The sequence below is a fragment of the Dendrobates tinctorius genome, unplaced genomic scaffold, assembly GCF_039654945.1.
Source record: "Dendrobates tinctorius isolate UK_male_01 unplaced genomic scaffold, ASM3965494v1 ptg000505l, whole genome shotgun sequence".
NCBI classification, from domain to species: Eukaryota; Metazoa; Chordata; class Amphibia; order Anura; family Dendrobatidae; genus Dendrobates; species Dendrobates tinctorius.
Window position 1 is genome coordinate 436,060 of NW_027362164.1, and position 24,714 is coordinate 460,773.

The following is a 24,714-nucleotide window of genomic DNA, read 5'->3' on the forward strand; positions in this document are numbered from 1 at the left end:
CAAAGATATACATCTTTCCTGTACTGAAGCTATTAACATTTGTCTTGACGCATAACTTCTTTAATTTTAAAGTTTTCTATCTACAATTGCAGGGAGCTTCAATGGGGGAATCTTTTGCCCCCTCATATGCTAAAATCTTACTAGGTCTCTGAGAGAGGGAACATTTTCTATCTCACCCACTACAAAGGATTGAGAAAGTCATCATGTGGACCCGCTTTATTGATGAGGTTGTCTCTATATGGCAGAGCGCTGAGAAGGATGTGAAGCACTTTATACAAATTCTTGCAAAAATGATTGCAACATTAAGTTGACATCGTGATACAGCCGTACAACGATTGACTTCCTGGACTTCAGAATCAAGAGAGACACTGACGGCTTCAAGGAACATAGAAAAGACACTGCAGTGACCTCTTCCAGCATGAATCATCCTCCACACTCCATTAGAGGAATCCCAGTGAGACAGTTCCTCAGGACCCGTAGAACTTGTTCTTCTGGAGTCTTTTCTCAAACAGGCCCGTGATTTTACCAATAGCTTCAAAGAGAAAAGATATTCCAAATGAGCATGAAAAGAGGTTAACTACGAGCACTTCATTCACACAGAAGAGACCTCTTATGTCCCAGGAACAGGTCAAGCCCAAGCAATCAGGTGACATTCATTGCCACTTACCATCAAGGATGGTTCGAGATGAGGCAAGCATTGGACAAACCTTGGACAATAATTAGAAATCACCTAACACTTGACAAATATACAACTGAACAGACATAACATATATCAGGTCATCAAATCTAAAGGATGCACTTGTACACAACTGCTATGTGTTGGCATATGCAACACAAATGGACTTATTGTTTATGTAAAGGAGGACTTTACACTAGCCTGACAGCAGATGGCGATAGTGTGAAGTTATATGTGTGCTGAATTGTGGGAGGGAAGCGATCTATTGTTGTTGTAACTTTTACTTTCGCTTTTGAGTGTATTATGCTGCAGCACAGGCTGTGTGCTACTGAATTCTCTTATCTCATGTTTACCCATATGAAGTAAATACTGTTTACTCAAGACAACTTGCTCAGTGAAGTTCACTTATGTTTCGGTGGATTCTCAAAAGATACACTCTGCTACAGGTTATGAACCCAGGAGATAGTCCCAGAACACAGAATCCCAGACGCACTGAAAACCCCATGCAATAACCTCAGATACCGGAGAAGCAGATAATCTCTGTTAACAGAAGGAGATAAAACCCAGTGAACGGAGGCTGGAAAAAAAAAGTCCAGATACAGAGGGAGAAAGGAATTTATGATCCAGGAACTGGATGACCGTACACTGGAGATCATTACAGAGAATCACCACACACAGGATATACAGGAACTCTAAAGAAGAAAGAAGAATATCTAAATAAAACAAGTAAGATTATATAAAAATGATGTGCAGCACTGAGCTGAAACTCACAATAGCTAAGCTGAACAGTAAAAATGATCAGTTATGGAAATTCAAAGTAGAGATGTTGTTATCTAAGGACGATTTATGGGAAGTAACTACTACAAATAGACCTGATGAAGATAATCAGACATGGGATAGAAAGAATAGAGAAGTGAGAGCCACCACAAGCTTATTAGTGGATGATGCTCAATTAATACACATAAGAAATGAAGAAACAGCGAAAGGAATGTGGGACGCATTAAGAAAATTACATGAAAGACCCAGTTTAAACCACAAGTTATTTCTATTAAGAAAGCTTTACAGTATGAGATTGAGTGCAAATGACAACATGCAGAAGCACATATTCTCAATGATGGAAGTAATATCACAGCTAAGGTCTATTGGTGAAGACATTAAAGAAAGTCATGTAGCAGCAATATTATTTTGCAGTTTACCACATTCGTATACAGCCTTGATAAATGCCCTAGAGACAAGACCAGAAAAAGACATCACATTAGATTTTGTGAAAACAAGACTAAAGCCCCGTCACACACAGCGATCTCGCTAGCGAGATCGTTGATGTGTCACAAGTTTTGTGTCACAACAGTGATCTCACCAGCGAGATCGCTGTGTGTAACACCTATCAGCGCCTGGCCCCCCCTGCCGGGTATCGCTGATCATGCTCAAAGGGCCCGGACATTTTTTTGATCGTTCGTCTCCCGCTACCCAGCACGCATCGCTGAGTGTGGCAGGTGGGAGACCAGCAATCAGCAAGCAGGAGCTTAGAAACCCGCTGTGGACCTTAGTTACCAGCGCGCTGGTGCAGGGAGTTGGTAACCAAGGTAAACAGCGGGTTTCTAAGCGCTGCATGGCGCTTAGGAACCCGCTGTTAACCTTGGTTACCAGCTCGCTGCACCAGCGCGCTGTGTTGTGAATTCTCTCTCTGGCTTTACTGAAGGTAGTGGAGCTGGTCAGATTAACAGAGGGGTTGCGAGTTCTCTTTCTTGCCTCTCTCTGGTGGTTACTGGAGGTAGTGGAGCTGATCTGATTGACAGAGGCTTGCCACCTGATAATAAGAAAGACGATTGGAGATCTGGGGTTTCTGATTGGGATTTAAGACAGCTGACTCCCTCTATCCCTGCTGGTGATTTTCTTCCTGTTTCTTCTGAGGTCTGATGTCTCCTTCTCTTTCCCTGCATGGTTCATCTAAGTGATTAATTTGCTGTTCTGTTTGCATTTGATCTGGTTTTGTCTATCTCAGTTTTGTGTGGGTCAGCCAGTTCTGGCTGGGGCTGTGCTGAATCACCGTCCATATGTTACTGCATGTGCCAGTTTGTTTTGTCCCCTGTTATATTGGTCTCTCTTTGCTTTGCTTTCAGAATATACCAGAGTGCTGATATAGTGGGGATGAAGTCGTGCGACTTCAATGTTTTTGTGCATCAGACGTGTTGGACTTTTTGCAGGGTTTTTTGCATGATTGCAGACAGAGTCTTTCCTTTTCTGTCTAGTCAGTGTGGGCCCCATCATTTGCTCAGTCTATTTTTCTGCCTGCGTTTGTGTTTTCATCTTGTCTCACCGACAATATATGTTTGGGGGCTATCTATTCCTTTGGGGTCTGCTCCGGGGCAGTTTAGATTTCCCCTTTCTTGCTTTAGGCTTAGTTAGCTCTCCGGCTGTACCGAGGCATCTAGGATCATCGTAGGTACGCTCCACGGCTACTGCTAGTTGTGTGGACAGGATCAGGGGTCTGCAATCTGCTTCGTTTCCAACCTCTCTGGTTTTTCTGTGGCTTAGCCTGGGCCTGCTATCCTCCTCGGTGACCCATTCATAACAGAATCACAAAATGTGGAGTGTTTTTAATATGGAAGCAACGCTATTTTTTCATATCTGTCATCCCCTGAGGAAGAAGTAGCTCATACTTCGAAACACGTTGGGAATAAAAACATTGATCTTTCATCTCAACTGTAGTCTTGTATATTATTAAGCAACGCACAGAGTCCAAAAAAAGCTCCATAGGATTTTATAACAGAATCACCAGCAGGGATAGAGGGAGTCAGCTGTCTTATATCCCAATCAGAAACCCCAGATCTCCAGTCGTCTTCCTCACTATCAGGTGGCAAGCCTCTGTCAATCTGACCAGCTCCACTACCTTCAGTAAATCCAGAGATAGAATTCACAACAGTACCCCCCTTTTGAGGAGGGGTCACCGAACGCTCATCCATGCCACCAGGTCGGTCAGGATGGGCCCGGTGAAAAGCATGAACCAATCTTTCAGCATGAATGACAGAAGCAGAGACCACAAGAATTTGATTTATCTTGAATCAGTCATACGCTTGAATCCTAGACAGGCTAGGTGGACCTTGTTTTTCACGCGTTTTAATTTTGTGGTCTCTTTTCTTCCGGGCCCAAGAATGTTAAGGCAGACACCCTTTCTAGGAGTTTCTTTGCGGATTCTCTTGATGTGGCCGAGCCTACTACCATTCTAAATGAGGGTGTAGTTCTTTGTGCCATCTCACCCGATTTAAGACGTGCCCTGGAGGAATTTCAGGAGGACAAACCTGAACGTTGCCCTATGGGAAAATTGTATGTCCCTGACCAATGGAGAAGAAGAGTAATGTCTGAAATTCGTTGCTCCGCGTTGGCTGGTCATCCAGGTATTTTTGGTACCAGAGATTTGGTGAGTCGGTCTTTTTGGTGGCCTGCCTTATCTCGTGATGTCAGGAATTTTGTGCAGTTCTGTGGGACTTGTTCTCGGTCCAAGCCCTGTTCTCGTTCTATAGGGTTGTTGATGCCCCTGCCGGTGCCCAGGAGGCCATGGACTCATATCTCAATGGATTTTATTTCTGATCTTCCTGTCTCTCAGAGAATGACTTATCTGGGTGATCTGTGATAGATTTTCTAAGATGGTCCACCTTGTACCTCTCCCAAAGTTGCCATCTTCTTCTGAGTTGGTGCCCTTGTTTTTACAACAGGTGGTTCGGTTGCACGGGATTCCTGAGAAAATTGTGTCAGACAGAGGAGTCCAGTTTGTTTCCAAATTTTGGAGAGCTTTTTGTTCCAAACTGGGAATTCAGTTATCTTTCTCCTCTGCATTTCATCCTCAGACCAGTGGGCAGACTGAGAGAACAAGCCAGACTTTGGAGTCCTATTTGAGATGTTTCATATCTGCTGATCAGGATGACTGGGTCTTATTTTTGTCCTTGGCCGAATTCGCGCTAAACAATAAAGCTAGTTCTGCCACTTTGATGTTGCCCTTTTTCTGTAACTTTGGGTTTCATCCTCGATTTTCTTCAGGGCAGGTGGAATCTTTGGCCTGCCCAAGTGTGGATTCTGTGGTAGAGAGAATGCAGCAGATTTGGGACCAAGTGGTGGATAAGATGTCCCACTATCAGGAAAAAGCCCAACGGTTTTCCAACTGGCATAGGACCATTGGTCCCCAGTTTAAAGTGGGTGATATGGTTTGGTTGTCTTCAAAGAATATTCCTATAAGAATGACCACTGGTACATAAGAGATCTTCAATGAGCAAGTTATCTTGAGTAAACAGTATTTACTTCATATGGGTAAACATGAGATAAGAGAATTCAGTTGCACATAGTCCGTGCTGCTGCCTTAACACACTCAAAGCGAAAGTAAAAGAACAACAATAGAGAGCTTCCCTCCCCACAATACATCAAACATATAATTTCACACTATCGCCATCTGCTGTCAGGCTAGTGTAAAGTCCTCCCTTCACTTATAAGTCCATTTCTGTTGCAAATGCCAACACCCTTTCTCAACAGTAAGGACTTATTCAATCAAACCCAACTTTTTTTATTAGTCTCTGGTGTTTATCAGCATTCAACGCCTTTGTGAAGATGTTTGCTGTCATTTTTTCAGTAGGACAGTATTCTAACTTCAAGACTCCTTGTTCCTGATGATCTCTCAAGAAATGATACTTCACATCAATAAGCTTGGTTCTTGGATTAACTCTTTCCATCTGAGCAAGACATCCTTGATTGTCCTCTTTCAATTTTGTCGGTTCCAACTGTGGTTGTCCTAGGTCTGTCAACAATTGTCTTAACCACAGAACTTCTTGACTTGCATGTGCTGCGGCAACATACTCTGCTTCTGTTGAACATAGTGTCACAATTGACTGTTTCTTACTTGTCCAACTTATTGGTCCACCTGAGAGGAAAAAAATATGTCCACTGGTAGATCTTCTGTCAGTTGGATCTCCTGCCCAATCTGCATCAACGTATCCTATTAAAATGCAATTATCACTTGTGGGTAGTTTGAGCTTAACAATACCGGTTCCTTTCAAATAACACATTACTCGCTTCACAGCATTCCAGTCAGCTTTATTTGGTTTTGACACCTTTCTACTGAGGATTCCTACTGCTGCTGCGATGTCTGGTCTTGTAACTAGAGTTGAGCAACTTTGGTCGGATCGGGTTTCGTGAAACCCGAATGAAACAAAATTTGAGTCAGATGAAACTGGTCCGACTAGAACAAAAAAAATTTGGAGTTTCGTCCGAAACCCGACCCCAATGCAAGTCAATGGGGAATAAAAGTCGGCATTGAGTGGATGAAACGCCGATTTTTTTTTGCCCTATTCGGACCAGTTTCATCCGACTCAAATTTTGTAATAAATCAAAATCTATGAAAATGAACAAATGAAAGTCAGACATTGCTTTTCATCCATGATTCCACAGAATTTATGAAAAATAACATTCATGCATCATAGATTTTGATTTATTATTACTTTTGTCAGATTCAAGTTATTTCTGTCACCATTGTGCATTTTTCTGTCATTGAACGAGGGGTACCAACAATTTTGACCACGTGTGTAGATAAATAATTGATATACAATAGATAGATAGATAAATAATAGATAATGTAAGGAGGCTAATGGCCGTGTAATCAATGGGAGGTATGTGTCACAGGGATGGCTTCTCCCTGCCATGCAACCCGGAGTATTTTGTCTTTAGTGCACATGAGCACTAAGATGTCATTTACTGCACCTGGGTCAGTGTTGCGGGTAGCTATCAGAGATGGGAGGGTCTGGCTACCCACATGCCTCACCTCTGGGTGAGGGTGCTCACTGACTGTACCCCTTTTCCTTGCATGATCTGCAGGAGTTTGAGGACCTGCAGTGATGTCACAATCACATGACCAGTCCATGTGATGTTACCTCACCTATGGAGCCTGTGTGTTTGGCACATGTGGCAGTGCTGGCTAGTCTGAGCCAGAGGAAAGAGACCTGTGAGAGACCTCCAGAGAAGACGGCCTGACAACCATGACAGATACTGACTGTGGGTTAGTGAGATGTGGTTATAGGATGCCTCTAAGGATAAGAGGTGTCTGGGAACCTGTGTGGCCGATGCCAATAGTTAATGGACAGTAATCAATGTTATGCTGACTGGGGTCAGCAATGGACCATGGTTATACTATAGAGCCGAATGTGTAACAGACAGTGTCCCAGTATCTACCTCAATGAGCAGCCAAGTGAGTACTAGGTGCAGCTACTGGAAATGGAAAGAAGGTGGCAACCACTTCCAACCCAAGGTATAGAGAGACAAAGGGGTTCTCTAAAAACTAGCAGTACGCAATCTGAAGCCAAAAGGGTTAGAAGTAGCGACTCCTCTGTTAACTCAGTGCTGAGTAGCATAGGCAGGAGACCCTGTAGCGGAGGTAAGTGACAAAGGGTCAGCCTCAGACCAGACAGTAGGCTCGACTGTAAGGGAGTCTTGAGGACACACAAAGCAGTGGAGGTGGTCATGGAGAAAATGCTCTGACAAGGGGGCAACTCTGAGAGGACGTGATGGAGTCAAATGATACCTCGTTCCAAAAGGTTCAGTGACAGGGCCCGACTTTGACAGACAAAGTCTGTGCTATCAAGGGCAACCGAGAAGGATCTCTGGTCAAGTAATAGAAGGTGCAAAGCCACATGACTTTAGGCAGAGGGGGGAATTTATAAGGAGGCTAATGGCCGAGTAATCAATGGGAGGTATGTGTCATAGGGATGAGTGCTTCCTGCGATGCAACCTGTAGTATTTTGTCTTTAGTGCATGTGAGTACTAAAGATGCCATTTAGTGCACCTGGGTCTGGGTTACAGGTAGCTATGAGAGATAGGAGGGTCTGGGTACCCACATGCCTCACCTCTGGGTGAAGGTGCTCACTGTACCCCTTTTCCTTGTATGACCTGCAGGAGTTTGAGGACTTGCAGTGATGTCAGGATCATGTGACCAGTCCATGTGATGTTACCTCACCTGTGAGTGTGGTTTCATGCTACCTAATGGAGCCTGTGTGTTTGGCACATGTTGCAGTGCTGGCTAGTCTGAGCCAGAGGAAGGAGGCCTGTGAGAGACCTCCAGAGAAGACGGCCTGACAACCATGACAGATACTGTAAGGATAAGAGGCATCCGGGAACCTGTGTGGCCGACGCCAACAGTTAATGGAGAGTAATCCATGTAATGCTGACCGGGGTCAGCGAGGGACCATGATTATACTATAGAGCTTGTGTAACGGACAGTGTACTGACTGCTGCATGCTACCAAGTTCCTGAGCAGCGGTTTATGCTGTTTTCTAATAAGCCAAATAAACGTTTTCAGCCTAAGGCTATGTGCCCACGTATGCAGAAAAACGCACTTCCCAGGAAAAGCGTGCGTTTTTTTCTGCGTTTTTGCGCTTCTCCCGCGATTTTCGTGTGCGAAATTCAAGCACTTTCCAAGCGATTTGAAGCATCGCTTGGAATGTGATTGACAGGTTGGTCACACTCATCAAGCATAGTGTTTAACTTGTGTGATCAACTTTTTACTATTGAGGCTGCCTATGTAGCATCAGTAGTAAAAGATCTAATGTTAAAAATAATAAAAAAAAATTAAAAATCGGGTTATATTCACCTTCCGGTGTTCCGCGCAGCCTTCCCGGGCTTCAGTGATGCTTCCGTTCCCAGTAATGCTTTGCGAGGAAAAAAGCACAGCATTAGCACAGCATGTGCGGAATGCCATAGGAATGCATGGGGGGCGTTCTGTATGTGTTTTTTAAGCGTTTTCACTGTGAAAACCGTGGTAAAAACGCTTAAAAATTGCAACGTGTGCACACAACTTAAGTCTCCCGATATCTACCTCAACGACCACCCAAGTGAATACTCCCCGTCCACTCATAGTGCGGAACCGTTACAATAGATATACAATAGATAGATAATAGATGAGAGAAAGACAGAAAGATAGATAGATAGATAGATAGATAGATAGATAGATAGATAGATAGATAGATAGATAGATAGAGAAATTCAGCTTGAGGTCACAAACAGATGGCCGGCATAGCAGTTCTCTGGCCATGTTGAATCATTGACAAATCACCCTGTACCCTGCTGTAATTGTGGCTACTATATACAGCTATATACCAATTCTCTACTTGCAAGCTCCTGTTGCTTCCTTTTGTTCTTTTTTTCTCCTTTTTTCTTTCTTCCTTTCCCCCCTCCTCCCCTTTCCCCTTGGTTTAATGCTATTAATTTTTCAGTTGCGAATAATTACCTAACAATTCGTTGGCTCTGTATCTTTAACAGTGCTGTTTATTTCCAATGTCCGTGTATTTGAACCATGTCTCAGGCCTGTTTTATTGTACATTTGTATCCACTGTATTATTTACACACGTTTATTTGTTTGTCAGCGTCGTTTGAGAAAGACCTTTTACGGTCGGAAAGTCACACGCTTCTTGATTCTTTTGCCTTGCACATTGGAATTGAATTCTTTTTTGGGTCGTCTATCTTTCTCTAATTAAATACTTTTCTGCAAACGATTTGCGCATGCAGCTGTTTGACCATCTCTATACTATTATTAGTTGTGAGACAGGGAGGATATGAGAGATGAGAAGTAGGGTTGTTTTGATGCAGTGAGTTTGGACTTGAAAGTAGTGAGGGACTGTATGAATGTGATGAAGTGCTCGTTGGAGTGGGATCTTTTCCATCTCTTCTCAGCAACCCTGGAAGCCCGCCTCAGTTCTTTAGTCAGGCTGGTGTACCAGGGTTGCCTGTTGCTTATGCAAGCTTTGGTATGTGTGAGTGTGGCTACCGATTCAAGAGCTGCAGCTGTTATTATTATTATTATTATTATTATTATTATTATTATTATTATTATTATTTATTTCTATAGCGCCATTAATTCCATAGTGCTGTACATGGGAAGGGGGGGTTACATAGAAAGTTATTGATATCATACATCTTGGATTGTCAATGCAACCCTCTTCTCCCACTCTTGACACACTGATAGTAACACCGCAGAAGAAATGCTAGCACAGGCTTCCAGTATCCGTTGTTTCAGATGCTGCACATCTTTTATCTTCACAGCTTAGACAATTGCCTTCAGATGACCCCAAAGATAAAAGTCCAAGGGGGTCAGATCGGGAGACCTTGGAGGCCATTCACCTGGCCCACGACAACCAATCCACTTTCCAGCAATCTGTTCATGTAAGAATGCTCAGACCTGACACCCATAATTGATGGCATGGTGTGGTATTTGGGGTACAAAGATAGTGGGGCCATTCTTCATCAATGGAAGCCTCAATGCCACTGAATATCTGACATTGCTCCATGATGATGTGTTGCCCTCTCTATGCACTGAAGATCGCACGTTCCCTGAGCTTCTCCAGCAAGATGGTCCACCACCACATTATGGGTGTCAAGTCCGAGCATTCCTACAAGGAATCTGACCCGCTTACACTAGCATTTCTTCTGCGGTGTTGCTATCAGTGTGTCAAGAGTGGGAGAAGAGGGTTGCATTGACAATCTATCACAATGGGCAGCACGTTGAACACATTTTATAAGTGGTCATAAACTTATAAATAGCTAATGAAAGAATAAAGTTATGTTAAAACCAAGCACACCATTGTTGTTTTGTGAAATTCTTAATAAGCTTGATGTGTCACATGACCCTCTTCCCATTGGAAAAAATAAAGTTGGATCCAAAATGGCCAACTTCAAAATGGCCGCCATGGTCACCACCCATCTTGAAAAGTTTCCCCCCTCCCATATACTAATGTGCCACAAACAGGAAGTTGATATCACAACCCATTCCCATTTTATTTAGGTGTATCCAAATAAATAGCCCACCCTGTACTTCACTTTGTCAGGCAGGTCCTCTTTAAGTGATTTCTTGGTTGAGAACAGATGTGGCAGTAATCAAGGAATGTGAACTCAGCTTCCCAAAGATGTGATAAACCACAGGTAATTTATGTGGGTGTGGGGGGAGGCAGTCACTTTTTGCACACAGGTTTGGATTTCTTTTTCTCTGAATAATAAAGTCCTTCATTTATAAACTGCATTTTGTGATTACTTGTGTTATCTTTATGAAATATTTACATTTGTTTGGTGATTGGAAACATTTAAGTGTGACAAACATGGGAAAGAATAGGAAATCAGTAAGGGGCAAACACTTTATCACACGATTGTATAATATTATACCCCATACATGACACACACACACACACACACACATATATATATTATATATTACAGCTTATGTATAGGGTGCAATATATTGGTCAATCTATATATAACGTGTGTGTCATGTATAGGGTGTGATATTCTATATTATATTACACCCTATGCATAACATAAAGATTACAGATAAGATACGCCACACATTGCACTATGTGGAGGCTTCAGCAGAGCAGTGGATGATTTGCAGAAGCTTTTGCAGTGCGCAGTGCGGCGCCCCTCCCCCTCTATCTGGTGTAAGCGGTGGTGTGGCGCCCCTGAGGCTCAGTCGCCACAGAGGTACTGCACCTTCTCCTAAGGTGGGAACTCCTTTCCACACTCCAACACTCGCATCCCACACAACAGGGTAGTTCTGCACAACCACATTGCGGCTCAGTGCTTAGAGAGTAGCAGAGCACCTCTGGTGGTTCCCTGCATGGAACACTAAACGTGCTGGAAGGTGGGGGAGTTGAGATATATAAAAGAGTGGGAAAGTGTAGGATTACAGGTTCAGTCTGGCAGAAGGTCAGGCGGGTAAGAAGTCACTCAGACAGTAGTGAGGATCCCTGGAAGAAGGGATGGAGGAAGGAGTGCTGCAGCTGCCTCAGTGATCTGAGCCAGCTGGCATGGGAAAGAGAAAGAAGGAGAAAGACGCAGAACTGCAACCTAAGCTTCCATAAGAGAGAGAAGGACAAGTACAGAACGAAGGAGTAGGAGAACAGAGAGGACGTGGGTTGGAAGAGGAACCCTGCCTATAGGTTCTAAGCGCAAGGCCGGGGCCCGGTCCCCGAGGTTGTATGGACACTTATGGTTCTGCAGCAGACACCGGTGGAGTAGTAGGCTGTAAATGCACTACTCCCATCTAAGACTTGGGGCACAACAGCAACTGATTAGAGAGCCGGAACTCAGGAGAAGGGAGTCCCCGAAGCAGGCTACAGCTGTCTGCCATACGAGTAGAGTTCTTGGGAACATCTGACAGGAGGAACTCCAGGGTACCACGGTACTGGAGATCTTCACACTTTAAGGAGCAATAGAGGAGTCGTTCAGGAAAGGTACATGTTGGCGGAGTGTTGGAGAGGAGCTTTCCATCTGGACTGGAGGCTGACTGAGTCTCTGACCCGGAGGTCACAGCCCGGAGGCAGGCACCCTTGTGTACCGCAGACTGTGAGTAAAGCTTTGGAACTGCAAGCCTCGGTGTCCTCCATTCATTCTTGCGCCAACCCGCTCAGCACCGCTACATCTGGATACCATTCTTTACACTGCCTGCGCCTTTCCACAACCATTACAACTCCACTTCCCTGGGACATCAGCCCTGCCTGTGGAGTGCTATACCATCACTGCTGCACTACACCATCTGTCTCAAAGGATTTGTCTGCAGCGTCGGCTTAACACCTCCCTTGCCGAGCACCACAGGTGGCGTCACAAACTATTCCATTCCATTAACTACATTCCCCCATTGCTTTGGCGCCCAGGGCCACGGACCGGGTCACCGCTGCTGTGACACATTTCCCTGACACCGGTCCGGTACCGAGTACCCCACGGCCCTGGGAGGGCGACCCAGTGGCCCAGAACACAGGACAGAAAGCACAGAGGCAGCGGAAGTCGCACCCGGCACCGGCCCAGTGTGGAGCAGCAAAGTGAGTTGATCTCTCCCTGCGGTGCCCCCCTTTATGTCTGGTGCCCTGTGCAACCACACTAGTGGCACATAGGTAAGGCTGGCCATGGGTGTGAGGGGTTACATCAAGATCATGGTGGAAGTTGCTTCCCATGGGGATCCTTTGATCCCATAATAATAATAATAATAAATTATATTTCTATAGTGCTGACATATTCCGCAGCACTTTACATTTCAGAGGGGATTTGTACAGACAATAGACATTACAGCATCAATCACATAGATCATAACAGATACCAAGAGGAGTGAGGGCCCTGCTCGCAAGCTTACAGTCTATGAGGAAAGAGGGAGACACGAAAGGTGGGTGGTAACAGTTGCTTTTATTGTTTTTTATGGATTGGACCTTCCCTAGTGTAAGAATCGGGTGTTCCTGTTGCTGCATGAACCAGATAACAGTCTAAATATGTAACAGTACAGACACTGAGGGCTAATAGATGCAAAAAGCATGTGAGGACATGATGCAGGGAACCTGGTTATGGTAAAACTTTAGAAATGAGCCACACAGGGATATTTAGGTTAATGCGTTGAGGCGGTAGGCCAGTCTGAGCAAATGAGTTTTTAGGGCACACTTAAAATTGTGGGGATTGGGGACTAATCGTACTAGCCTGGGTAGTGCGTTCCAAAGAATTGGCGTGGCAAATCCCTTCTGATTTGCTGCCCCTGACACATGTAGTGACCAATAAGACGCGGCCCAGGTGCTGGCCACTACGCGGCTGTTCTACCCACTTACCACACTGTTCCTTTCTGAGCCATTCTTCTAATAGTATGTAGTAACTGGAAGCTACTCTTCACATCCAGGACATCTGCCACAATGAAGCAGGCCTAGACCAGTAATGGATAGAGAAGAGTCACGTTCTTGGACTCTAAATAGGTCTTTAAGTTCTTCATTTTTAGGTCTGAGTGCGGCCCCCTGGGTGTTCATGGGTTATATGGTCCATTTTCCTTGTGACCAGTTCAGATGCTTGTATTATTATAGCTTTGCAGCAAATACGCCTGCCATGAGCAACATGATAAACTGATCCTATTTATCTGGGACTTCAGCGGATGCAGTGGTGGGCAGCCGAGATAATCACAACGTCCCGTTTGTCCCCTGCCGCAAGGAAACATCTAGTGAAGGACAAGTGAGGCAGCTGCTGTCCTCATCTTACACCCAAGGAGTAAAGTACCTGGGAAATCTCATCCCTGGAGATGGGGGTCTACTTAGCCTCTGTGCCCACCCGACACATCATTACATTCACATGAAGAACCTCCTCCAATGTCAATGTCTCATTTCACCTGGAAATACAGAATGTGCTGGAATCATCATTGTATTCCTAGAGCTTCAAATGAACCGTATAATAGCAAGGCCAAGAAAATGATTGCAGCCATTAAAAGTTATCAGCCAAAGAATATGCAAAACAAATACAATTGTGACCCCATCCAGGAGGATTCCCGATGTCAGACTATCAGTCTTGTCAAGGTGAAGCGTGATTTCTGCCAGACACACAGATCTCATCTATGGGAAGGCAGGAACGCAGGCTAGGCCGATGTGTGATCCTCACCAGTTCTCTCTCATTCTGCCTCACAAGCAACTTGTCCAGAATCAAGAGCTCTGCTCACAGCAATGGGTTAATCTGCCAATATAAATTAGATGATAAGATTGTAATAGATCCAGGGAAAACCATAACAACGACTAAGGATCTCGATGGGGACAAAGTAAGAGGCCATGACTGCAACAGTATGACTAAGCGGCTCAACCTTAAAGATAAGGCCCCGAAATGAATCCTTTCCCAGCCTCTTACCTAAAATAAATCATCACTGCATGATGATGGATGTAAGACGGCCACAGCGCTAATTAAAACAACAATAAATAACATAAAAATCCCAATAATAGTGTAACGCCCTAAAGAAGGAGGGGGCGTGGAATGAAAGTTCCAATTTTCTATATAGCAACAACAGCTCCTCCACCTCGGCTCGGGGGCACCCAGCTGCACGTTGCCCACTACCAGATGTCCCACTGAGACCTAAGCGCAGTAGGGACCCACTTAACTTTAGCAATGACATTGCAACACATGGGGATGACGCGCCCCAGGGGCCGTGGGTAACTCGGTACCGGGCCGGTAGTCTTAAAGGGATGTGTCACAGTGGCAGTGACCCGGTCCGTGGCCCCAGGCATTCATGTAAAAGGGGTAGAATTAAATAGGAATAGAGTTTGAAAGAAATTCGTGACGCCACCAGTGGTATTCTGGTCATTGGTGACCAGCGCTGCAGTGTTGCTTCTCTGGGGAAGATGGTAGGATGCAGCAGAGTTGGTGAAGCTCCTCAGGGCAGTTGTGATGAGTTTGTAGCTGGTGAGGCAGTGTGGAGGTTGTAGCAGTGCTGGGTGAGAAGCGCAGTAAGGAAATAGATGACACAGTGGCATGTAGTTCCAAGGCTTTACTTACAGTCTGGCATGCACAGATGCCCACTTCAGTGCTGTGCTCTCCAGGTGAGGGATCAGGCCAACTTCCAGATAAGATGTACACCCTTCCAACACTCCCTGTCAGTATGTACCTTTCCTGGCCGTCTCCACACAATCTGCTGCTCTCCACTTTCCTTCTTTTCCAGCACTTCACAATTACTGTCCCAGGCCAGCAGCTGCGAATCCTGTCAGACAACGCATGCCCTTCACTTCTGTGATCCTATGTAGCTGCCTTTCCGGATGGAATAACTGTGGTAGGGGCTATGGTCCATAAAGACACCACAGCTATCGGCTTGCTAGTAGCGCCCTGAAGTACGCTCACTAGGCTAGGGGCCGTGACCCTTTGCGACCAGTTTCTTCCTCCACCTGACATCAGACCCACGGGAAGTACGCTCCAGCCGTGTCTCAGAAGAGCCACCTTTCCTTTTGGGAGCTTTCCTTATAATCCAATCCATCCAGCAGCCTCTAATCACAAGAGCTGCTCCAGAAACGTCCTTCTCCTTCCCTCCCTCCAGGGGTGGGATTCAAATTTTTAACAACAGGTTCTGTGTTTGTGTGTAGGAAAACCACACCCATTTTAAGCCACACCCATTTTAAGCCACACCCATTTTAAGCCACACCTTTTACACGCACCTTTTCCTCAAACATATACAAGTAGGGGCGCAGTCAAACAATTGAAAAAAAAAAAAATTTGAATGAGATCAGAACAGTGCACCTTCTGGCCAGCGGCTCTCCTGAACCGAGTGTGACAGCTGCATATATTTCTATGCAGTTGTCTCACTTGACTGACCGGCTGGCCAGGCTGTGCACTACATTCTGATTCATACAACAGTCTGTCTGCGTCCTAACGGTAATTAAAAGTCCCAATAGGCAGCACAGGTCCCCAATAGGCAGTGTGAGGTAGCGCTGTCATTCAAGGTTGGGGGACACTCGCATGGCAGCAAATAATCACGTCCGGAACAGGTTTCCATAAAGCAATATCACAGTCCATGAGGTTTATTCATTATCATAAACCAATCACGATATGCCACAGTCTTATAGCAGACAGCAGGGTATCTTCACACTGGAGCTCTGCTTCCCTATAGCCTCCTAGTCACACAGGCTGTGCTTCATCTAGCCAACCGGCTATACAGTCTCTCAGGTGTAGTCCCGTCTCCGGGTTACCTTGCATGCTGCTTTACACTGCTAACATTCACTCCCTCTCCCTAGGATCTGTCAGGCACACTTCGCCATTAGTTCCAGCGTCCAGACGTGCTGTCAAGCAGGAAGCCACACGAGACCTTCCAAATGGACCAATCGGGTCTCTGCATTCACCACCATGTGACCTGACCTCAGGTACCTTATATGGTCCATAACCATACCCACAGGTGATCACATGGCTATGACCTCACCCAAGGACCTATTGCACACAGCCACACACAGGCTTCCCTGACACATTGTAGCAGAACATACTATTCAGCAGTACCTCTGCTGATCATTATGATCTTTCAGTATCCTACACCTATCAGGGCAATGGAAATGCTTATACGGCTGTCCTGGGACACCCACACAGCACCCCCTAGCGGACACAGCGGTCACTGCACCACATACCTCCCCCCCTATGTTCAAACCTGTGGGGTTGAACACACAGCATAACCCCCGGCTCTCGAGACAGGGCACCCACTACACCTTGCCCACCAGGTCGAGAGAACCGTCTCCATTTGTCATACGGCTTCATCTCTACGTTAGGACTCCCCCGCTCCCAGCGGTCATAATACCGGTCATTGTCTTTGACCCTCCAGTCACGGTTTGTCTGCGTCATCAGGCACTCTCTAGTCTCCACCTGTCTGCAGTACGCTTCGTCACCTGATCTTTCTCTCACTGACCGTCTCTCTCGGTTGGTGCGGTCATAAGTCTTAGTAGAGCTTGCTGTCTGGTCTGAGTCTGACTCAGTCAGCGTCTCACAGGAACTATGGTCTTTCAACATCATCCTGCCAGTCGAACTACCCCTTGCTGACACTCTTCTGCCATCTGCCCTGTCACTTCTTGGAGGAACCGTTCGGGTCCTTATATCTTGGGTTGGAGGCGGCCGCCACCTGGTATTCTGTATTTCTTTATTAATTCACCGACGGTCCAGCCTCAACTGCTCAATTTCTTGCAGGTACTCCACTCGATACTCCACGAGCATCCGAAAGTCTCTCAGGCTTTCCACGGAGCCAACCATCATGATGGAAATCCTATCCACTTCCCTGGATACCTGGTCATCATCAGGAGTTATCCTCACCCTCACCACACCGGAGATATTGACAAGGTCTTGCATTACCTTCCCGGATCTTCCAATAATTCTCCCAATCAGAGCTTTGGGTACCGGAACCACATCTTTCCTCAAACCCAACCGATCCATAGCCTCTCTTGCTATCTCTAGGCGTCGAGCAGCCTTCATATTACTCTGCCTAACCAATTGTTTGACACGTAGACACTGCAAATGCATCCCTTTCAGGACAGCTACTTGGTTGATGTATCTTCCCTGGCTGATATTATCACCAACTGCCGAGTCTCAGGTGCCCAGTGCACCTCACACGCTTTGACCACCTCTTTGAAAGCCTCATGTACACCTTCCTCCGCACAGGCTTCTTGCATGTCTTCGGGTATCTTGATCACAGATTTGAAGGACGTGGTCTTGCTCTCTTCCTGGACAGAAGATTCTGGCTTTACCACGGACACTTCCCTCACTACAGTTGACCGGACCGGGTGACTGTCTTCTTCGGCTCTTTGCTCACCAACTTCAGGAGATTTTATCTCTTTGCGAGCCTTTGCCAAGATAGGTACTGGCAGTTCCGTCTTGTTATCACTCGGACCCAGCTGCTGCACATCTCCGTCCAAGCTCTTCTCCCGCAGAAGACCTTCTACTACTCCTCTGAGTTCCTCCATCTCTTCCTTAAGGCTCTTGTTCACACTTTGCCAGGTGGACAGGTGACCTCTGAGCTCCAAGACTTCTTTCTCGAGCCCCTCCACCTTGTGCTCGGCCAATTGTCTCAAGATTCTCTCTTGCTTGACATGTTCTTCCAATGTCTCTTTTATTAGTTGTATCTCCTGATCTTGTTCTCTTTTGGCCAGCACGTGTCGCACCACTAATTCTTTAATTATATCGTCAAAGGATACCACTGCGTCAGTCCTATCAGTCGAGTGAACCCCCCGGTTACCCTCTGACTGTGTTTCTATTCCCGTTATCTTCTCGATCAGGTTACCACCAGTCCTGTCACGAGTTTCGGTCAGCACAGCATTAGATTCTGTCCTAGTGGTGGCTACTGGCAACAACATGTCACAGTCACACCACACCGTACGGTGAACCCCCAAGTCACTCTCTATCCGTGTGTCAGCTCTGCTCTTTTTGTTTACCACATCATTCTCATTCACACTGTGGTACGCTTCAGGTGACGTCAGGTCAGTAAATTCGTCTGACGCAATTCTTTCTCCGGTCGCCCTTACGTCTGGCCTGTCCACGTTAGGAGGTGTCAGCGTCTCAGTGTCTGTTAGCCCTATAGTAGAAATGTCTCCATCCTCCTGCCCCACATCTTTAAACATGACAAAGTCCCGGCGCCTCTCAAAGGTATGCACTAAGTTTGGTGGCATACTACCACCTTGGCACTCCCCCTTTGTCATCTCAATCAGGACTCTGTCCACCTTATAATTCACAATGACCCCGTGGAGGCAGCAAACTCTGACGTTTTTCTCAGTCAGAGCTAAAACAAGCGGAGTTCCTGTCAGAGTCACCTGACTCTTTGAGTCCAGCTGACCAGGGACTCCTTCCCGGTGCAGCATCACGGTACACACCTGTGGCCCATCATCACTATCTGGAAAGGATATCCCACATTCTGACCAAGTCATAAACACACACTGCGGTACTCCAGACATACCCATTGAGTCATCTAGTGCTGTCATTTCTTCAAACATGGCCCTTTTCTGGACCACCACCCCACTTTGGGTTGCTGCCCCCTCCCGGGACTCCACCCCTTTTTGGGTTACTGTGCCAATTTGGGACTCCACCCCCTTTTGGGCTACTACCCCGATTTGGGTCACTGCCCCCTTCTGGGACTCCACCCCCTTTTGGGTTACCACCCCAATTTGGGACTCCACCCCCTTTTGGGTTACCACCCCAATTTGGGTCACCACCCCCTTTTGGGACTCCACCCCCTTTTGGGTTACCACTCCAATTTGGGTCACCGCCCCCTTACGGGATTTCCCCATGTCCGTTCTGCAGAACTTCTTATGCCACAGTTCACACAGTACAGTTTGTCTTTTTTGGGCTGATACTGGCCTTGTAAGCACAACACCACACCAGTTCCTTCTGGTGCTGCCACAGCTCCTGCTGTCACAAATCACCGACACCACCGGCTGCTGTTCACACACAGCTGCTGGTGTCACTGCAGCTCCTGCTGCGCCGTCTTCGTGGACCCGCCGATCCACCGGAAGCCGCTTGTCCCCTTCGTAACCCCGTCGGGTTACCGGAAGCCGCCTGTCACCCTCGAAGATAAAAGAGACCACAAAAGCGCGCCCATAGGGCCTTACCAGTGCAGGTATAATGGGTTACGCAGCAATAATACAGGGTACTCACCCTTAATAGTTGTGTAAAGCCACAACTGCTGTATCCGCTTAGTCACATGCCATAAAGCTGCAGCAGGATGGTGTAGACAGACAGCGTCTGCTACCAATGCTCAAAGAGGAGATCCCAAAAAGGAAAAACACCAGGTCCCTGTGCTGCGAGACCTTCGTGACCCCACTGAGCCACAGCAAGCACCTTCAGGTTTTGCAGAGGAAAAAGAAAAAACACATGCACGAAAAAACTCCAAAAAACTCACGTATCCTGTTGTGCGCTATTCAGGACGTACCGTCTCCGCCTGAGACCGTCCAACACACGGGGCACACCGGGTGCTATTCAGGGAGCCGACCCTCCTCTCAGGGTCTCCCAACACACCTGTCTCACCAGGTCCAAGGTCATATCACGTGTTCCAGGGATCCGATTCCTCTCCCAGAACCTCCCAACACTGACCCTCCAGGACCTTGCTCACTGACCCAGGTCAGTACAACAACGAACACCTGTCGTTACCTGTGTCGGCCACACAGGTCCTCGGGTCCCTCTTATCTGCAGAGGCGCCCTAGCAATCACCAGTCTCTTTCACTGAGCTGCTGTCAGTATACGGCTTCCACAACCGTCAGCCCTCCTGGCTCAGCGTTGCCAGCACTGCAACATGTGCTGTTGGAACCGCAGCCCTTAGCAACAAAGTTTTTTTTTTTGGCAGTCCTTTTCCGTTGCCACCAGCAACAAGGCTACTATATTGCCCTTAGCAATTCTCCACCATTTGTGAGGTAGCGCTGTCACTCAAGGTTGGGGACACTCGCATGGCAGCGAATAATCACGTCCAGAACAGGTTTCCATAAAGAAATATCACAGTCCATGAGGTTTATTCATTATCATAAACCAATCACGATATGCCACAGTCTTATAGCAGACAGCAGGGTGTCTTCACACTGGAGCTCTGCTCCCCTATAGCCTCCTAGTCACACAGACTGTGCTTCATCTAGCCAACCGGCTATACAATTCTCTCAGTAGCAGTCCCGTCCCCGGGTTACCTTGCATGCTGCTTTACACTGCAAACGTTCCTTCCCTCTCCCTGGGAATGGTCAGGCACACTTCGCCATTAGTCCCAGCGTCCAGACGTGCTGTCAAGCAGGAAGCCACACGAGACCTTCCAAACGGACCAATCGGGTCTCTGCATTCACCACCATGTGACCAGACCTCAGGTACCTTATATGGTCCATAACCACACCCACAGGTGATTACATGGCTATGACCTCACCCAAGGTCCTATTGCACACAGCCACACACAGGCTTCCCTGACACATTGTAATAGAACGTACTATTCAGCAGTACCTCTGCTGATCATTATGATCTTTCAGTATCCTACACCTATCAGGGCAATGGAAATGCTTATACGGCTGTCCTGGGACACCCACACAGCGCTCCCTAGCGGACACAGCGGTCACTGCACCACAGCAGGCACAGGTCCCTAATAGGCAGCATTGTTCCCTATAGGCAGCGCAGGTCCCCAATAGGCAGGCACAGGTCCCCAATAGGCAGCACAGGTCCCCAATAGGCAGCACAGGTCCCCAATAAGCAGCACAGGTCCCCAATAAGCAGCACAGGTCCCCAATAGGCAGCACAGGTCCCCAATAGGCAGCACAGGTCCCCAATAGGCAGCATAGATCCCCAATAGGCAGGCACAGGTCCCCAATAGGCAGCATTGTTCCCTATAGGCAGCACAGGTCCCCAAAAGGCAGGCACAGGTCCCCAATAGGCAGCACAGGTCCCCAATAAGCAGCACAGGTCCCCAATAAGCAGCATTGTTTCCTATAGGCAGCACAGGTCCCCAATAGGCAGCACAGGTCCCCAATAGGCAGCATAGATCCCCAATAGGCAGGCACAGGTCCCCAATAGGCAGCATTGTTCCCTATAGGCAGCACAGGTCCCCAAAAGGCAGCATAGATCCCCAATAGGCAGGCACAGGTCCCCAATAGGCAGCATAGATCCCCAATAGGCAGGCACAGGTCCCCAATAGGCAGCATTGTTCCCTATAGGCAGCACAGGTCCCCAAAAGGCAGGTACAGGTCCCCAATAGGCAGCACAGGTCCCCAATAAGCAGCACAGGTCCCCAATAAGCAGCACAGGTCCACAATAGGCAGCATTGGCCCCCAATAGGCAGCACAGGTCCCCAATAGGCAGCATTGGCCCCCAATAGGCAGCACAGGTCCCCAATAGGCATCATTGGCCCCCAATAGGCAGCACAGGTTCCAAATAGGCAGCACAGGTCCCCAATAGGCAGGCACAGGTCCCCAATAGGCAGCATTGTTCCCTATAGGCAGCACAGGTCCCCAATAGGCAGCACAGGTCCCTAATAGGCAGCATAGGTCCCCAATAGGCAGGCACAGGTCCCCAATAGGCAGCATTGTTCCCTATAGGCAGCACAGGTCCCCAATAGGCAGCACAGGTCCCCAATAGGCAGGCACAGGTCCCCAATAGGCAGCACAGGTCCCCAATAGGCAGGCACAGTCCCCAATAGGCAGCACAGGTCCCTAATAGGCAGCATTGTTCCCTATAGGCACAGGTCCCCAATAGGCAGCACAGTGACATGGCGTTGGAGTACAGTGCACAGTGACAGGCTGCGACGCATCTGAAGTAACTTAGCTCACACTGGGCAGGGGCGCGTGGTGACTCCTCCAGCTCCAGTTACCCGCCAATAACCGCACTGCTGCAGGAATCAGTGCGTGGGGGCCGCCGGGGTGTGCTGTACTCAGTCCCAGTAGTCAGACAGAGCACGTATCAGTGCGCGGTATCCGGCGGGCAGGGCTAGGAAGCAGAGCAAGAGTACTCCTCTGCTCCGGCTCCTGCCTGCAACATCAAAGTACCGGATCGCGGCTCTGGATCTCCCCGGTTCGGGGAATCGGCTGCTTTTTTAACAACCGGTTCCACCGAACCGGGGAGAACCGGCTGAATGCCACCCCTGCCTCCCTCTGAGGGAATCTAACCTAACTTCCTATCTTTCTCCTGCTCTCAATCTATGCTCCGCCCACCTCCCACCACCCTTCATGTTCCAAAGCAGGGGCCATAAAGGGTGCTCTGCCATGCTACATGTGTGTGGAATGTGGCATGGAATGTGGTCGGGTGTCTCCACCTTACCTGGTTGTGGGATACCACACCTCTGGGTGAGGTGCAGGATCTCTGTGGTGACTGGACCCTCAGGGGTGCCACACTCCCCCCCCGTTGAACCCAGCATGTCTGCGTGCTGAAATAATGAAATAAGGTACAAGTTGTTACAGGGGAATATACAAAAAAGTATTTTTCAACAGATCTGTCAACAATTCTAATTAAACATCTTACATCTTCTCTTGAAGAGAGGTACTGTTACTTTAAACGTTACCAACTATTTTTAATTTTATTATTTAACAAGCTAACTGCTTCCTGGTGACAACCGCTATCTTTAGTTCGTCACTTGCTGTGAATTTTTATTTATTAACCATACTTCTTTATTAAACATGACTATAATAATGTAAAGTGCTTTTATTAAACGGCAATTATATTGGAAGATGGTGGATTCTGGTCCAGCCGAAGTATCCGCAAATGTCCTTATGAGGAATGGAGGACCTGCTCAAAACCTCCTACGGTGGTTCTGGGTGGGATGCAGGACATAACTGGTGTTTTACTTTAGACCCTGTCTTCGGCCACACCCAATAGGTTTTTGTTCAGGTCTGCTGTAGTTGTGCAATGATGAGTCCTTATTTTCAAAATGTTTAGGTAAAACCAAGAGGAAGCACCTGAAGAGGTGCAGAACTATTTACAATGAAAACTTTTTGGACCACACCTAGTCCGTGATTTCTCAGTTTTTCTTTTACTTTAAAAAAAAATCAACATATAAAAAACTGGGCAAAAAATTGGGCAAAAACTATGCCAAAACCCTCCTGGGTAAACTGTTCATAAACTTATTAACGGTGCCTTTTTATTTTTGCTTCCAGGGTAGACAGTCTGGATGCCCACTACCAGGAGGCATAACAAATTGGAGGTAATCTTCCTGTGGGACCCCTCCTGATGAAGCTGGGGTAGTGGCTGCTTGTGATGACAGAACTGTAGCCTGTGGGTGGATTTCAGTTGGGGTTATTGCAGCTACTGACATGGAGGCTACAGTAGTAGCTATTGGGGCTGCTGTAGTGACTGTTGGAGCTTCCGTTGTTATGGGCGTCCCCTGGTGTTCGTAGATGGCTGCCAGCTCTGCAGGGATACATCGTACCTTTAAAGCATACTAGCCGCGGGCCCCCAGGTGGTGGGTGAAGGACACATAGTCACCCGTGTACAAATCGCGGCCTGAATGTCCCCGGATGAGATGCGCCTCCACATCCCGCCTGCTGACAAACAGGTCAGCAATTTCCCGAGAGTCCTGGGTAAAGCCTTATCCTTTTTCAACATCAAAGTTGAGGACTTTGCCCCAACCTATCGGATCACGCCTCTCCATGCGCTCAGCACGGGTCACCCTTTTTTGCCCGCAGGTCCCGGTCTACCGCTGCTCATGCTTCTCCCTCCTCTCCTTGGCAAATTGAATGAGCTGCTGGTGACAGATCTTCTCTGCAGACAAGGAGAATCCCCTTGCTCTGGCCTCAAGCGTTTCCCGGGTGGTGACTTCCCGCTTGCCTCTGCCCATGGAGGATGGCTGTGGTACAGTGACAGGCTCCAGCATTCCCCCCTGGGGGTTGTCTTCCGATCCCAGGCAATGTCTAGCACCACCTGGCCGGACTTTGGGGCAGGTGGTGACCCGATGGGGCCTAACAGGTCCTCCCAAGATGCAGGGGCAGCGGCCATATCTGTGTCCTCAGGGCTTTCAGGACCGCGTTGTTCCTCCGCAGATGCCGGCGGCAGGGACGCTAGAGAGACTGCAAGATCTGATGCTGATGATGCTGGAGAACAGCTCTCAGGGGCTGATGGCGGTGCCTCCTGGGTAATGGCGGCAGCTTCCAGCGGCATAGTCTGGGCGGCGGCAGCAAGTACCGGTGGTGGGGGTACCTGGGCAGTGGCGGTGGGAACCGGTGGAGAGGGTACCTGGACAGGGTCAGCGGGAACCGGTGGTGAGGTTACTCCAAAGGGCAGACCCCTCCTGGGCATGCTGCCTTTTTTGCTCCAGCAAAGCCTGTCTTAGCTGC

At 47.6% G+C, this 24,714-nt stretch overlaps 1 long non-coding RNA gene across 1 annotated transcript; it reads right to left on the minus strand.

The window, feature by feature from the left end:
- Positions 1 to 201: 201 nt before the first annotated feature.
- LOC141078133 (uncharacterized) lies at positions 202 to 20,738 on the minus strand. The gene is made up of 2 exons (XR_012227663.1): positions 20,602 to 20,738; positions 202 to 532 (listed from the first exon to the last, which is right to left on the minus strand). It is a non-coding gene; the product is annotated as an uncharacterized lncRNA (long non-coding RNA).
- Between the last annotated feature and the right edge of the window lie 3,976 nt (positions 20,739 to 24,714).